Source organism: Coenobita brevimanus, chromosome 52, assembly GCF_032717465.1.
Source record: "Coenobita brevimanus isolate Jiangsu-jjx chromosome 52, ASM3271746v2, whole genome shotgun sequence".
Taxonomy (NCBI): Eukaryota; Metazoa; Arthropoda; class Malacostraca; order Decapoda; family Coenobitidae; genus Coenobita; species Coenobita brevimanus.
Window position 1 is genome coordinate 12,595,743 of NC_137005.1, and position 15,103 is coordinate 12,610,845.

Below are 15,103 nucleotides of genomic sequence, written 5' to 3' on the forward strand. Positions count from 1 at the left end.
TATATCATTTATATACACTAAAAACATGATTGGTGCCAGCAATGAACCCTGTGGTACTCCACTAGTCACTTCTTTCCATGATGAGTAGATTCCTCTTAGTACTGTTCTCATTTCTCTTTTTATGAGAAAATCTTGCATCCAACAAAACAGTTTGCCCCGAATTCCTCCTTGATGGTGCAGTTTCCATAAAAGTCTTTGGTGTGGTACTGTGTCAAAAGCTTTCTTGAAATCTAAATAGATACTGTCCACCCATCCTTCCCTTTCCTGTATTGTGTCTGTTACTCTGTCATAGTAGCTCAACAGATTAGTAACACATGATTTTCCTTTTCTGAAACCAAACTGTCTTTCTGTTATCATACTGTGTTCTTCTAGATGATTTACCCAAGCTTTTCTTATAAGCTTTTCTAATACCTTGCTTACAACACTGGTCAGTGATACTGGTCGGTAGTTGAGTGGATTTTGTCTATTTTCTTTCTTGAATAAGGGGACAATATTTGTTTTTTTGCAAATATCAGGTAGTTTACCTTGACTCAAGGATTTCTTGAAAATGAAAAATAATGGTTTACTTAACTCCTTTGCACATTCTCGTGGCACCCAACATGAAATTTCATCAGGACCATTTGCATTTCCTCTGTCTAATTTACTTAACTCCTTCTGTATTACTTTTCTTGATATTTGTACAGTATATCTGGTAGTATGTGTGGACATGCATGTTCCACACAGTCCTTCTCAAAAATTTTTTCTTCTGTAAAAACTGATTGGAAATTCTTATTTAGTGCTTCACAAATATCTTTCTCTTGTGTACAGGTGATTCCCTCGTCTGTAATTGATTGTATTATATCTTTTACTTTGGTTTTGCTTCTGATATGGCTGTAAAGCAGCTTTGGTTGATCACTACTTTTATTTATTATATCCTCCTCAAACTGTTTTTGGGCTTCCCTCCTTTTTCTTGTATAATCGTTTCTTGCCTGTTTGTAATTATTATATGCCCTTTCGCTAGTGTGTCTTCTATATCTATTCCACAAGAAATCTTTTCTTTCTTTTGATTTTTTACATTCTGTATTGAACCATTTCTGAATTTTCTTATCTGCTTCTTTGTGCTGTGGGATGTACTTCTGGACTCCTATTTCATAAAATTCACCGAAATTTTATATACAGCATTTAAATCTTGTCCTCTAAGCTCATTTTCCCAATCAACTTCTAAGAAATACTTCTTTAGGTCATGATAATTTCCCTTTTTATAGTTTAGGCTCTTTTTGCAACTTTCATTGCTGTTAATTATGTCATATGCTATCCTGAAGTTGCAGTTTAGTACTGCATGGTCGCTCTTCCCGAGTGGAGGGTGATATATTAAACTGTCAGTATCATTTTCTTGCCTAGTAAATATGAGATCTAGCATTGAAGGTACATCGAGTCCTCTTTTTCTGGTGGTTTCCCTCACATGTTGCGTTAGGAAAAACTCTTGCACGAGATCCAGGAGTCTTTGGTCCCAACAGCTCTCTTGGCTTATTATATCTAGAGTATTCCAATTTATATTTGTATTAAACTCTCCAGTTAGTATAATTCTTTCCGATTTCTCTTCCATTTTATGTAGTAATGATCTTAAACTCTGAATTGTACTCTCTGTCAGGTTCTCATATTCGTCTCTTTCCCATGTGTTTGATCTGGGTGGCATGTACAAATTGGCTACAATTACTTTCCCTTGAGATGTGTTGATCTCTACTGCAATCGGTTCTACTTGTGAGGGTATATCTAGTTTTATTTCATTGACTTTTAGATTTTTCTTAGTTAATATTATAATTCCTCCTCCTTTTTTTAAGTTTCTATCTCTTCTCCATATATTATATTCCTCTACGTTTAGTATGTCATTTGATATCTTTGGTGTTAATTTTGTTTCAGTTAGGCATATTATGTGTGGTTCATTTTCTCTGACATAATCATTCATCTCTAATAATTTAGATACCATTCCATCCACATTTGAGTACATCAACTTTATCATCTTGTTTATATACTTGTCATGACTTGGTTCTACTACCTTCCTCCTTTTTATTCCATCCTGTTTGTGTACCACTTTCGTACCTGCAATTCTATTACTTTGTAAAAAAAAATGTGTTCTTCTCCTCTTCTGATCTTCCCTCATTCTTTTTTTTTTGCTTCCTCCCTCTTCTCTTTCAGTAATTTCAGTTCCTCTTGTGTTAGGCATTTTTTTATCCATACATTTTTGAACTCCTCTTTTTCCATAAGATTCTTTGCATTTTTTAGTATCTCCTCCACGGTGTTTACACTCTGGAAAGTTACCTTTAGAGGTCTTGACTTGCTTTTCTTGTATTTCCCTAACCTTTTGTGGTCCTCTATGTCTTTACTACAGATTTCCTCTGATACTTCTTTCAATAAGCTCATTACATTTGCCATCTCCTTTTTGTCTCTTGAGATCTTGTTTTTTACTTCTTCCTCTTTTATACCAGTGATTACTATAGATTTGTTGATATCTACTGAATCTCTGACTAACTTTGGATTGTTTTGGATTATTCTTTTCACTTCCTTTTTAATGAGTTGTGTGTGTGTGTGTGTGTGTGTGTGTGTGTGTGTGTGTTTAAATGATAGCTTTTCAACTCTCTCTCTCTCTCACACACACACACACACACACACACACACACTCACACAAACACAATTCTACATCCAGCCGACGAACACTGAGAACATTAACCCAATAGCGTGCAAGGTCCCTGTTGGGGGATTTTCCAGGAAGGATCCTTAGCATATCTTACTCCGCCTGAATAGACTCATTGTCGTGAGGCCCATAGGTCCGTACCCTGGGGTTGCTTCCTTAATGAACCTTTGAAAATGCCTGGCTCGGTCCTGTAGTTTGGACGTTGAGCCCTAATGGGTTTAGCAAAGGCGAATCACTTAGGTTATATTCAGGTTGCGTGGTGGTATACTGTCAAACTTACTATTCACTCTCTTTTCCTAAGTCAGCTTTTGAGACGTCTTGGTAAATACTGAGCGAAAGGATGTGAATCAGGAAATAATGTACATTGTTTTTTTTTTTTTAACTAGATCCTGTAATTCGTACTGCAAAAAAGCATGAGAATCAGGAAAATATCTAAATAAAAAAGTAACGCTGTGCATGTGTCTAAGTTTCTTTGTTTCTTTCAAGAGATAAGAGATTTATCTTTTGGCATAATCAGGGTACATTTATGGAGTGTCAGAAAAATACCAAACAATAATACTGGCTATCGCGCGTGACGCGACATTTAGGAAATAGCGATACGCGAAAGTATCTCTCTGTACGTTTCTTAGTTTCTTTCACTAGAACGGTAATAGATATCGACCTAATTCTTATTGCAACAGGTCGGGGTAAGAGTCAAAAATAAACCAAGAAATTTTTTGGCAATCAGGTGCGACAGAAAGGCCTGAAATTGTTCAAAATCGTAACATGCGAAATAATGCATTTTTTTTTTTTACGTTTTGTTGTAAATGGTTATTGTGGGCTCAAAGCGGTAGAACAAAGATATTGGTAGGATATTTGCTAGCATTTCGTGAAGGAAAGGCTATTAGTTATTCCCTCAATATTTTGAGAAAGAACTGATATATATATATATATATATATATATATATATATATATATATATATATATATATATATATATATATATATATATATATATATATATATATATATATATATATATATATATATATATATATATATATATATATATATATATATATATATATATATATATATATATATATATATATATATATATATATATATATATATATATATATATATATATATATATATATATATATATATATATATATATATATATATATATATATATATATATATATATATATATATATATATATATATATATATATATATATATATATATATATATATATATATATATATATATATATATATATATATATATATATATATATATATATATATATATATATATATATATATATATATATATATATATATATATATATATATATATATATATATATATATACATATATATATATATATATATATATATATATATATATATATATATATATATATATATATATATATATATATAAATATATATATATATATATATATATATATATATAAAATATATATATATATATATATATATATATATATAATATATATATATATATATATATATATATATATATATATATAAATATATATATATATATATATATATATATATATATAAAATATATATATATATATATATATATATATATATATATATATATATATAAAATATATATATATATATATATATATATATATAAATATAAAATATATATATATATATATATATATATATATATATATATATATATATATATATATTTTATATATATATATATATATATATATATATATATATATATATATATATATATATATATATATATATATATACTGTATATATCTATCTATCTATCTATCTATCTATCTATATATCTATCTATCTAGTCTCTATCTATCTATCTATCTATATCTATCTATCTATCTATCTATATATCTATCTATCTATATCTATCTATTTATTTATCTATATATCTATATATCTATCTATCTATATCTATATATATATATATCTATCTATATCTATATCTATCTATCTATCTATCTATCTCTCTCTCTCTCTCGCTCTCTCTCTCTCTCTATCTATCTATCTATCTATCTATCTATCTATATATATCTATATCTATCTATATATATATCTATATCTATATCTATCTATCTATCTATCTATCTATCTATCTATCTATATATATATATATATATATATATATATATATATATATATATATATTTGTGGCCGTTGGAGCTATGAGGCATCCTTGCCGTACTATGTGTTGGGGGTCTAAGTGAGTATATCCTCTTGCTATGTAGAGAAGAATCCATAGCATAAGTCCCTTCATCGCTACCTACCGACAAAAAAAATCTATTAATTTTCTAATATGGTCATGCTGTGATCGATGATAGTGATGATGTGCGTTACGGCTGACTAACGTAGAACAATAACTTGATTGTTATTTCATTTATAGAAGGAGTTTAAATCGATATTTAAATCTCGTAAATGATGTACTGCAGATTTTATTGGGACAGTTGCACCTATGTTTGATTGTTTGGTATATGACCTTAATTTATTTTTGCAATTATTGTTGTTTTCTTGATTGGTTTCATGAGTTACGTTCGCCTGTTCGGTGGTATCCGAAGCTGTATAATTATTGGATAGTTCCCTTGAAACTCGTTTTAAATGGTCAATATGAACTTGTTTCTCTTCGCCACTTGACAGTGACTTAATTAAAACTTTGTTTGCTTTTATGTTAATTACTCTGTATGGGCCCTCAAATTCTGGGGATAATTTATTGTCTCTTTATGAATGATACCAGAAACAATGTCTCCTATGATGATAGGCGAATCTCATGCCTTTTTATTAAATGCCTCCGTCATTTCTTCCTTGGACATCGTCAATTGTTTTTTGACACTCTTGTGTATGTTCTGGAATTCATGTAAACGGAGTTTAGTGTAATCATCGTAATTGTATATGGGGAGGCTGTCACCTTCTAAAAGCTCATATGGTAGTTTTTTATCTGTCCCATATATAATGAAATGTGGTGTGTCACCTATGGATTTATTTATAGATCCATTAACTGAGGCTTTTACTCTGGGAATCCAGTCATCCCAGCTTGCATAATTTTCATTGAGAATGTTTCGTAGCACATCTAATACTTTTTTGTTTTGTCTCTCTACTAACCCATTAGATGCTGGGTGATAGGCTAAAACGTTAACCTTTTTCATATTGTATTGTTTACATATTTCTTGTAAGATATCAGAATTAAATTCTCCTCCATTATCACTTATTAGTACTTTTGGGGTAGTAAAGCGACATACTACATTATCTATTATTGCCTTTGCTACTGTCTTTGCTGTTTTATCTTTAATTGGAGCTAAAATTAAATAACGGGAAAAATGATCCGTTGCTACGAATAGGTATTCGTTATTACTGTATGATAATGGCATTTTGAGCAAACCAACCCCGACAACCTCCCATGGTTGATGTGGTACAGGGTAATTACCCATCGGTGCAGGTGAAATTGGGTATCCTTTGTGTTTTGCACACGATTCGCATCTGTCTATATGATTGTTTATATCTTTTCGTAATGATGGCCAGTAATATAACAACTGGGCTTGTTTGAATGTCCTATCCTTTCCAGGATGTCCTGCATGTGGGCTATCGTGTATCGTTCGTAATACTTGGGGTATCATGTCATTAGGTACTACCAATTGGTTAGTATTTCTTTGGCGTTTTGGTTGTTCTGGGTTGATCTTGTATAAAGTATTATTGACTGTTGTGAACTGTTCGAGTGATACATGCAGTTTGGGTAATTGTATGTCATCTCCACTTCCTAACTTGTATATAACTTTAGATCATATTGGGTCAAGTCGTTGTGCTTTTGCGATATCATCGTGGTTTGGGATGTCTCCTTTGAGATCTAAAGCCGCGACCTAAATTGTGTTTGGGTTCCTAGATAATGAGTCGGCTACTACATTCATTTTGCCTTGTATATAATGAATATGTACATTGTAGTTTTCGACTGTACATTTCCATCTTGCTCTCCTCTCAGAGAGGAGTTTTTCTTTAAACATACCCACTAGTGATTTGAGGTCGGTGAATAAGTGTATTTCGTAACCATATACCAAATCTCGAAACTTTTGAAATGCGAAAATCACTGCAAGTGCATCAAAGTCTGTAGTGCAATAAATTTTCTCTCCACTTTTTGTTTTCCTGCTGGCAAATGCAATTGGTTAATTCTTTCCTCTTTTATCTTCCTGCATCAGTACAGCACTTAATCCTTTAACTGATGCATCTGTACATATAATAAACGATTTTGTGAAATCCGGATATGCCAAACAAGGTGCATTTGGTAGTTTAATTTTAAGTTTTGTAAATGCTTGTTTTTGTTTTTCTTCCCATTAGAATATAGCATCTTTTTTGAGTAGTTGGAATAGAGGAAAGGCTATATGAGCGAACTGTGATACGAATGACCTATAGTACCCAGCTAGACCTAAAAATTGTCTAACTTCGTCAGTCGTAGTGGGTTCAGGAAAATCTCTCACTGCCTGTATTTTGTCATCAGTGGTGTGAAAACCATTAGAACTTAATTTGTGGCCTAAGAAATTTATTTCCTTAAAGCAAAATTTGCATTTAGAAAGCTTAATTTTTAATCCAGCATCACTAAGCTTTTGTAAGAGTAGGTCTAATTTCTGGAGATGTTCTGTGATATCTTTCGTTGCGATTATAATATCGTCAAGATAAACAAATATTCCTTGTCCTAAAATTCCGGACAATACTTATTTCATAAGACGCTGGAATGTGCCCAAGGCTGTCCTCAGTCCCATGGGCATCCTTCTATACTGACAGTGTCCTCTATCTGTAGAAAAGGCAGTGTATTTATGTGACTCCTGTTCTACCGGAATTTGATAATGTTCACTTAGCAAATCGATTGTGGAAAATACATTATTTTCTAGTCCAATATTCTGTAGGATGTCGCTTAGCAATGGCATGGGAAATCCGTCTGGGATTGTGTGATTGTTTAGTTTAAGGTAATCTACTACCGAACGCATTTCTCCATTTCGTTTGGGCACGAAGAATAATGGGGCATTCCACGGGGAGACTGATGGCTCAATAATTCCAAGTTTTAACATTTCATCGACATACTTGTTTGCGAGTTTACGCTGAGATTGTGGGATTCGGTAGGCTGGTATGAAAATTGGTGGTGTAGCTGGGTACACATTAATCTTGTGATTAATCAGGTTAGTACCCCCTAATTGTTCTCTGGGTAATGCTACGGTGTCCTTGTGTGTTTCCAGCAGGGTTAACAAATCATTTTCTTCATCAAATTCACCTGAGTGAATTGAATTTTCTTTTATGCTTTCTTTATCCGTAGATTTTATCTCACTTGTAACTCCAGATATAACTATTTCTTCACAGGGGCGGGACATTTTTCAACTATGCAAGTCTCCTTTTTCAACTGTACTTCCCCATTCATATGATTAATTATGAATATCTGAGTTTGCCCTTCGTTGTTCATCTGGCATAATGCGTTTTCTACTGACAATCCCTTTACATAATTCTTCTAAGACAAGAACCGTACAATTCCGCAATTTGCACTTTATGGTAACTTTCATATAGGAATTAGGTGGTATAACTAAATCATTGGTGAGATGGGCGGGAAAAACTGATAAATCAGTACTGTTACCTTGGTCTTTAATCCTGGAGGCTGGGGGGGGAGGGGGGAGTGGATCTATACACTCATCTGTTTGTGTATGTGTGTTCAAGCTTTTAATATTACCGTTACCAATTCTTTTTGGTTCTCTTTTACTAATCGGTGAAGGCTCTGATGGTATTTCATCTATGAATTCATTGTCTAAGTCTATTCCATTCATTTGTGGGAGTAAAGTTATTTTCTCTGTTCTCATGCATCTTAAGCCCAGTATCATATGAGCTTTAACTGATAAGTTTTCAACGATATACAAAAATGCAGAGATTGGTCTTGTAGTCTCTGTGAAACTGATGTTTAACCTTATCATACCTTTTACTGTGATTTGTTTTCAATCTTCTGCATATAAGTCTAAATCAGATTCTTCCAGAAAAGTTACTTTCTTCTTATTTCTAAAACTTCTATTTATTTCTTCTTGTGTTATTAAGTTCATTGGAGAGCCTGTGTCTAAAAATAAGGAAACGTTTTGATCCTCACATGCAGCTGGTATCAAGATACACTAATTTTCCAACATGCCTCCTATGTGAATTTTATACTTGCTTTTCTTTACATTTGTTCATTTTTTGTCATGACTTCGTCTTCTCCCGATTTGAACAGACACTAATTTTTCTACTGTTTTGCAGTTACTGGTCTATTGCCCTTGGCACCTATGATGTCTACAGAAGGGACCGAATCCTTGTGTCTTTTGTTTATCCTCCTTTGTTTTGATAAAGCATTCATTCCTAATGTGTCGTGGTTTTGCACAATAATGACATAGAATGGACCTATCTCTTGACTGTGATCTACGAGGTGACTTCCCATATTTAGTGGTGTCTGTGGCGCGAGATCTGCTCGGGCTGCGCAGAAACTTATGAAGCTGCCTGTAGCCTGGTGTTTGTGATCGTACCCTTGACACGTTTAGTTGTTTGCTCTGCCTGCTTTCAGTTCTCTGTTGAGTTTGTTCTCTGTTTGGGGTAGTTGTAGCTGTTTTCACAGCTGATTCTGTCTCAGACACTCTCATTCTGCTAGAATGTGATTGTGTTTCAACCATCCCTGCTTTGCTACACTGCATCTCTACCTCGTTCATTAAGTCTAGTAAGCACATGCCTGGGGTGTACGCGATCATCTTGGCGATCTTAAGGGTCCTAGCAGGTAATTTACACAAGGCAGCTACATAACCAATGATGTCCACGACGAGGTCGGGGTACATCTTTCCATCTCCTGTAATCCAGTTTGAGTTTTCTAAGGTAGCTAATAATGTCCTTTTGATCGTGGAGACATCAGCAGTTATTTCACCGAGCACATGATTTGGACTGTGCTCCCTTACAAGATCTACAATCTTATGTAATTGGGATTATACCTGGCAAGAAGTTCATACCTCCAGAAAATTTCTTCAAAAATTCAGTTTTAAATTCATCATATGTCTTAGCCTTGAGGAGCTTATCTGACCTTAGTAAGTCGCTTGCCGGACATCTTTCCTGGCTAATGCAAGAGGAAAAAATAGCAATTTTCTCTTGTTCATCTTTAATATGTCTTTTGATGTAGATCTGTTCGCACAGATTGACCAGTGAAATGACGTCAATACAATTTTCTCTGTACCAAAGAATTTCGGCGCAGTTTTATCTTCATGATAAACAAATATCTGAGCTTGATCTGTGGTGTTCATTTTCACTGGTTGCTCTGTTAATTTAACTTGGACTTGTTTATCGTTGTGTGAGGGAATAGTGGAATAGAATTTGCCTGAGCGATGAACCCTGTTAAGTATATTTTCATAAGTATGCAAGTCAGAGACAAAGTCCTCACTTGCTATGTCAGAGGGGGTTTGCCACTCATCATTTAGAACTGATGTATTTGTTTCTTGATCTTTAGTTTGTGGTGAATTTTGTACAATGGGTGTGTTGCCTTGGTGCTCTCCTAATTGTGTATCCGTAGTGGGTGCTAACTGTGTATCATCTGGTATTAACAAGGGTTGGGGGCAAAAATATCCCTGTCTTATCACTTAGCTTAAAAGAATTCATGTTGCTAAGGTATGGTGTTAAGAAATACGTCTTTTGTTTATGTTCTTACTAAATAGATGTAATAAATGATAGATAGTGAGTGTATAAGTGTATATATAAAAATAAGTAAAGGAGCTGAATATACCTAATTTTAGCACTGAGAAGAAATGAGTAAGTATAATTACACCCACTTGATACACATCGAAGAGGCGTGTCGAAGCAACTGTTGATCTCGGAAGATAAATGCAGGGTTGAATGAAGATCTCCTCTCGATAATTCTTGGGCTGTGTTGATGGACGATATTACTCAGGAAATTCCATGGCCTGGTACATGTAGTGGTTAACAGCTGTAGTCACAGGTAGGCGGGAGAGAGTGTTGTTGTTTTTTTGTACTTGTTGCTCTGCTCTTTATTTTCCTTTACTTGCTTTGTTTTTTATTCTTCTTGCTGCTGCTTGAAGTTGCGTGAAGATAATAGAGTTGTCTTGTAGACTTGTTATTTGTAGTAAATCGCAGAGCTTATTGATCCTCACTCGTAACTCGTCATTGCTACTGTATGCTCGTAGACTCTTAGACTTGTAGGCTCGTAGACTTGTAGACTCGTAGGCTCGTTCATTACTGCCACCATTTAATGTTCAAGCTTTGTAGCTAACATTTTTGTATATGTAACTCTAAGTTCTTGCAATAGGTGAGTCTTGAGTTAATTGAAGATCAGGAGGAGTTAAAGATGAATACAGGGAGTTGATATTGATTTATTATTTTCAGAGAAAGTCTAAGTTGAGCAGAGTATGTATTATACAGAGACTTAATATTCTAAGTAAGTCTAGTTGGACCCCTCTTCTTACTCACTCTCTCCACTAACTGCCAGTTCAATGGCCAGTCTCCTTCTCTCCACCACCTGTCGATTCTAAGGCTAACCTCCTTCTGAGCTCTGCTTCCTAAATTCCTATTTTAGCAGGGGTTATGTCACATGGAATATACTGATGTGAAGCTTCTAGAAGCCGGTGTGTGTGTATGTGTGTGTATGGTCACGAGGCGCTGTTCGTGTGCATATCAGCATTCTTTCACTTAAAGAGTTGCAAGGTAATTTCCCGTTCCCACACCTTGCCTGGTGCTCTGTCTATGTATCTATACATCATGCTTTCCCTCCATGCGCCTCCCTCCCCTTCCCTCCATGCGCCTCCCTCCCCTTCCCTCCATGCGCCTCCCTCCCCTTCCCTCCATGTGCATCCCGATCCTTCCCTCCATGTGCATCCCGATCCTTCCCTCCATGTGCATCCCGATCCTTCCCTCCATGTGCATCCCCATCCTTCCCTCCATGTGCATCCAGAACCTTCCCTCCATGTGCCTTCCTCTCCTTCCGTCCATGTGCCTTCCTCTCCTTCCCTCCATTTTCCTCCCTCTCCATCCCTTCATGTGTCTTCCTCTGCCATACATCCTCCATTGTGTCTCCCTCTCCCCTCCTTCCTCCCCTTCATATGCCCCTTGCTTGCCTCCCTCCTTCCTTCCTTGTGTCTTCCTTTCCCCTTGATTCTTTCCTACAAGTGCCTCTGTCTCCCCTCCCTCCTTTCCTCCATGTACACCTCACTTTCCTCTCCCTTTTTTCTTTCATTGCCTCCTTTTCCTCAACCCCTTCCCTTCACGTGCCTCCCTCTTTCTCTCCATGTGTCTTCCTTTCCTCCTCGTCCTTCCCTCCATGTGACTCTCACCTTCCTTCTTTCCGTGTTCCTCCATCTACCTTCCCTCCTTCCCTCCATGTACCTCCCTCTCATTCGGCCTCTCAAAGCCTCTTACATCCCCTCTCACCGCGTCTCCCGCACTCACCGCATAAACCACCAATACCAACACCACCACCTCTCTCTCTCTCTCTCTCTCTCTCTCTCTCTCTCTCTCTTGTTTTCCTCCTCCTCCTCCTCCTTCCTGTTTTTCCCATTCCACACCGTCGGCGAGACGTGGGTAAGGTGCTGTAATTCTTCAGGGAGGAGGAGAAGGAGGAAGAGCAAGAGTTTGTTTTAATCATAGTCGTTACCGAGTGTCCGTTTTTGTAAATTTTGACTTAGCTACGCTGTCCTTCAGTAAGTGTTAAGGTCACGATAATATTTTCACTCTAACCAAATGCTGCTGTAGAATGAGGTTTGCTGTGGTTGTTCTCATCTTTACCCATAGATATTCTTGTCACATTTTTGTGATACAATTTATATAACGAGACACTGAATGTGTACACTGTACTGTATGTCTAATGACCTACTGCAGATTCCCCCCTTCCCCATGTTTGAGTGTGTGTGTGTGTGTGAGGGGGGGGTGAGTGGGTGGGTGTGTGGGTGTGAATGGGAAGAAAACGGAGGAAAGAGGGAAAAATGAGGATAGAATGCGCGGCAGAGGAGATCGAGTGAAATAGAGTGGAAAGAAATTGGATGATTGTGATATTAGGGAAAGAAGAGAGAGAGAGAGAGAGAGAGAGAGAGAGAGAGAGAGAGCATGGAGGGAGAGGGAAGTGAGGGAGGAGGGAGGGAGACTGTGTGAGGCATTGATCTAGGCAGTGTTGCAGGAAGTTAATCAAGGGGAAAGGGGTTAGCTTAGACCATCAGTCATTCCCACCATTATTGTCATCATTCCCTCTTCCCCCTCTCCCTCCCTTTCCTCCTTCCTCACATTATCTCACTCACTCTCTCTCTCTCTCTCTCTCTCTCGTACCGTTTCCCTTCTACTGATCAATACTATCACCCTCACACCTACCTGGCTCTTGCTACCTGTCTTTATGTAACTCAAGCTTCCTCCCAGCCTATCTGCCAACCTTCCTCCATTTTTTCCTCTCACATCTTTCCTACCTAAATACCTACGCACGTACCTACCTACCGTGCAGCATGTTTCTTTCTCTCTACTTACCTATCTACCTACCTTTCTAACTTTTTCAGCCTAACCATCACATTCATGCTTGCCTTTTTGCAGCACATAACTGTGCTCCATTTACCATTTAAAGAGCTACCCATCTCCCTGCTATTTTATATCTGCTTTCTTACACGGACTTTGAATAGTTATACCACAAAGATCATCCTCGTAGTCCAGCACAAGGCCAGTAACACTACCAGGTCATATCATACATGGCCAAATCTGTGTCCACCTCGCACACACCGTCACGCTGTGGATACATCTTAGAAGAGGTTGCCAGGCAGTGATAACAGTGATAAATTGTTTCATCTTGTATTCTGTAATAGCATTATTGTGCATTGCTATGCATGTATGTATTTATGGACCATAACATTTAGATAGAATGAATAATCACTCATCCATGCATTCATTTGGGAAAATTTGACAAAAATGAGTAACTGGTCAAGTGAGTTTCTGATGTTCATATTTTTCCACAATATAAACTGTTTCATCTCTCACCCATGTCAAGGCAATTTTAAATTATACCCTTAGCAATCACCTTTACTGTTCGACCTGATGTGCATTCTAGTAGGTATTTGCATACAGTAGGATTAAATTGATTTAGGGTGTTCAGTATTCTGGAAATGTTTGGCAACTATCCCCCCCCACTTTTCCTTCCTGTACTCTCTTTCTCTCCCGTCTCTCCCCATTTCTCTCAGGTCTCTGTTTAATGCAGCTTTCATGCTCCAGTTAATTAATTTAAAACATGGAATACATGATTGTTCAAGGAACTGAAGGGAGATGAAAGTATGGCGAGAGCATTATAAAGAGTTACATTATCTCTTCATCACCATTACATCATAATCATCATACTTTAGCTAACTCCAATACCCCTTTCACTCCACAGTCTCTTTCTAATCTGGATAAATTCATCTAATGATAACTAGAACAAAATAATAAAAGCCAACATAGTACTGAAGAGATAAAAAAAAAAAAACGGAGTCATGGTATGTATGCCTCTACCTCTCTCCCACAGCTGCCACAGGAGCAGCTTAACTAACCCCCCAGCCTCTGCTGGGGGGTGAGTGGGGGGAGTGGAGAGAAAAATTGGAGGAGACAGTCCTCCACACCGTGACATCACCACATCTGCGTAGTACCACTGGGGGAAGAGATCTGGTAGTCTTACTGGCCTTGGTCCAGCAAGCTACCTACGGCACACCAACTGCGGCTTGATTTCTCTGCAGCCCTCAAATGTTATCTCTATTGTTATGTACTTGAAATTGTACATCTAGATTTTCTATTCAACATTAACGGGGATATTTTTAGGCGCGTCGGAAGAACCACTGGGTAGAGTCAGTGTCGACTTCATCATAACTAATTGTTCCTGCAAGAGCCGGATGGACCCACAACCACACAGTTCCAAGCTCCCCGCTCTGTCCTATCCACCATACTCCTGCGCTGTACCAAACTACCTCCTACCGACATACTTGCGTCGTTATGTAAGTACATACCAACTTACAAATCTGCCTACCTTCTACTTACGTACATATATATTCACCTGTTTTAAACTGGCCCACTAATTTGTCTACCCACCAACCTTTCAAGTATTTCCCTGCCCACTTTCCCATGTCTGTTCACTGCCTACCTACCTCCTGGGTTCTTAGTTATCTCTGCTGCCTCCTACCTCCTGGTAACTGCCTTCCTCCCACCAACCCACCTTTATCCATTCGTATAACCTTTATATGCCAAAGGAAAAGTGATTATGGCTGGTCATGAGGACGGTGAGGCAGTGAAGCAGAGACGGGAAGATTAACGTAGGGAAAGTGAGCTGGGAAACCGAGGTAGGGAGAGCGTGGCATGGAGCGAGGGGGGAACTGAAAGAAGTAGACAGGGTGAGGAAGAGAAAGTGAGGCAGAGTGAGGTAT